Source organism: Odocoileus virginianus, chromosome 33 (genome assembly GCF_023699985.2).
Source record: "Odocoileus virginianus isolate 20LAN1187 ecotype Illinois chromosome 33, Ovbor_1.2, whole genome shotgun sequence".
In the NCBI taxonomy this organism is placed as follows: domain Eukaryota; kingdom Metazoa; phylum Chordata; class Mammalia; order Artiodactyla; family Cervidae; genus Odocoileus; species Odocoileus virginianus.
Window position 1 is genome coordinate 32,042,803 of NC_069706.1, and position 3,209 is coordinate 32,046,011.

A 3,209-nucleotide genomic window follows, 5' to 3' on the forward strand; every position below is an offset into this window, starting at 1 on the left:
TACTTCTAAATAACCCACAGGTCAAAGAAAAAACCACATGAGAGATTACAAAGTATTTTGTACCAAATGGAAATGAAAACACAATACACCAACATTTGTGGGCTGCAGCTCTAAAAGCAATGACTTAGAGGGAAATTATAGCTTTAACTGCTGTACAAAAGATAAAAAGCTGATAATAGATGAGTAAAGGGTCTGTCTTAAAAAGCTAAGAAATGAAAGAGCAAATTCAACCTGAGATAGAAAAATGTGAATAATAAAGATAAGAACATAAGTCAATGAAACAGGAAGTGGACAAACAATACAGAAAATGCTGATACCAAACGCAGTTAATTTGAAAGGTCCAAATCATTAAAATATTTGTTATCTATTGTTATATAACAATAGTACCATAAATATAGTGGCTTTAAACAGTATATGTTAATTTTCTCTTAGTTTTGTGGGTCAGAGGTCCAGACACAGATCAACTGGGTCCTCTGCTTTAGGACTTGACAAAAGTACAAATAAGGTGTCTTGTCTATGACTCAGCTCAGGAGGAGACCACTTCCAACTTATATAGTTATTGACAGAATCCAGTTCCTTATGGGATGCTGGGCTTAGAGCCTCAGTTTCTAGTTTGTTGTCAGCTGGAGGCTACCTGCAGCTCCTTGCGACATGGCCCTTTCCAAATGGCAGCTTGCAACACGGCAGTTTAATTCCTCAAAGCCATGGTGGAGGGGGTGCATCTCCTAGTAATGTGAATTATTAACTCATACAAAATAATCACATATACATAATCATGTACACTCCTTTTCCTTTGCTATATTCTACTGATTAGAATGCTTTGGCTACCTGATTCAAAGAGCTGACTCATTGGAAAAGACCCTGATGCTGGGAAAGATTTAAGGCAGGAGAAGAAGGGGGTGACAGAGGATGAGATGATAGATGGCATCACCGACTCAATTAGACATGAGTCTGAGTAAACTCCAGGAGATAGGGGAGGACAGGGAAGCCTGGAGTGCTTCAGTCCATGGGGTCACGAAGAGTCAGACACGACTGAGAGACCGAACAGCAACTGATTAGAAACAAGTCACAGGTCACATTTGCACTTGAGGGGAGCAGCTCACCCAGGTAAGTGAACACCAGGAGGTGGAGACCATAGGGCTGCTCTACGCCTTTTGTCACAATTGGTAAACTCAGACTAGATTCTTTAAACAAAAAACAGAGGCTATTACATGACCAATATTATTATTAGAGAGAAGGAGGATCGCTAAAGATTATATATACACTAAGTAGATACTATGGGAAGATTATGAACAATATCATGTCAATATAATCAATAACCAAAATGGAAATGGACATATTCCTTAAGGACACAAACTATCAAAACTAGCATAGGAAGGAACAGAAGCTAAAAGGGCAAATTATAGCTGAGTGAGGAAGAAAAGATAAAAGGGAAATAAATGAAATAGAAAAAAGATAGAGAAAATGAAAGAAACCAAAATCTGGTTCTTTGAAATGATAACAAAATTCACAAATCTTTAACAAGCCTGAATGAGAAAAAGAGCAGTCTCAAATTATTAAAATTGAGAATGAAAAAATAGACATTACTACTAACTTTACAGAAGTAAGAAGAGCTATGGGGCAATACCATGAATAGCTATATACCAACAAAGTAGATAACCTAGATTAAATGAACATATTTAGAAATATTCAAACTACTAAAATGGACTCAAAAAGAGATTGAAAAGGTATATAACATGTAAAGAGATTGAATTAACAATAATAACAATAATGTCCTCTGTCCTAAGTTTCTTCAGTTGTGTCCAACTCTTGTGATCCCACAGACTGTAGCACACCAGTCTCCTCTGTCCATGGGGTTCTCCAGGCAAGAACACTGGAGTGGGTTGCCATGCCTTCCTCCAGGGATCTTCCCAACCCAGGGATTGAACCAGCGTCTCTTATGTCTCCTGCATTGGCAGGTAGGTTCTAACTTCTCACAAAGAGAAGCCCAAGACACGATAGTTTTACGGGTGAATTTTGCCAAATGTTTAAAGAACTGCTACTGGAGGAGTGACCAGCAAGATAGCAGAATAGAAGTTTCCTATCATCATCCCCGCCCACAGAACATCAATTCTGGTAGCCACTGATGAGTGACAGTATCTTTGTGGGAGTCCAGGAATCCAGCAGAAAAGTTCCATCTCTGCTGGAGAAAAAAAAAAAAAATCAAAGAACAGACACATTGAAGAGAGTAGATGAATAATTGCACTTTACCTATGTCAGCCTCTCTCAAAGTGACATAGTTCAATGCCAAGAAAGACCCTCTTGGCCTGTAATTTCTCCCAGGGAAAAATGAGAGTAGTAAGTCAACACCTGGCTTCCCAGTCAAAGTGGATGGTGCCCAAGAGGCCCACTTTTTCTAACCCACCCAGAACACAGGGGTGGTCAGCACAGCTGAGGGGTTGAGAGAGGCTAGGAGCACAAACACTAGGGCTCAGAACTTACCCAGGGGAATTCCTTGGTGGTCCAGAAGTTAAGACTGCGCTCCCACTGTAGAGGGCGTGGGTTCAATCCCTGGTCCAGGAACTAAGATCCCACATGCCAATTTAAAAGACAAAACAAAAGTACATCAGGAGGCTGCAGATCCTATAAACCACTTTGTAGACTCCACCAGGAAGCCCACCCATGAACCCCTTGGCATGCCTCACCTGCAGATCCCCCAACTGGTCCAAGTGTATCTCCAATGCTCTGCACACCTCCCTGACCTCCTCTGGCCAGCTCCCTGCACACACCCTCATGGACAGAGAGTATGAATCTTTGCAGACAACTTACAAGCACAAGCAGAAAGCTGGCGTGACTCTGGGACTGACAGAAAGCACACAAACTTCAGCATTCTCAGGGCACAAGCCTAGGGAAATCAAACAGTAGGCTCTCAACTTTTAGCCTGACTTTATAGAATCAATAGAAGGCATACAATCTTAAGAATTTCCCTCCAAGGAACATCCCTCGTGGTCCAGTGGTTAACACCCTGAGCTCCCAAGGCAGGGTGCCCAGGTTCAATCACATGCCGCAACTGAGAGTTTGCAACTAAAGATTCCATGTGCTATAATAAAGGTCCCGCATGCCAGAATGAAAACTGAAGATCCCATGTGCTGTAACTAAGACCAGGTGCAGCCAGATCAATAAATATGTTTTTAAATAAATATGTAAATAAATATTTTTTTAAAAATTTC

The 3,209-nt window shown here is 40.9% G+C and overlaps 1 long non-coding RNA gene across 1 annotated transcript; it reads right to left on the reverse strand.

Moving 5' to 3' along the window:
• Nucleotides 1-408: 408 nt before the first annotated feature.
• LOC110139217 (uncharacterized) lies at nt 409-2,878 on the reverse strand. Its single transcript, XR_002314442.2, has 3 exons — nt 2,685-2,878; nt 2,482-2,562; nt 409-2,179 (listed from the first exon to the last, which is right to left on the reverse strand). It is a non-coding gene; the product is annotated as an uncharacterized lncRNA (long non-coding RNA).
• Nucleotides 2,879-3,209: the final 331 nt, after the last annotated feature.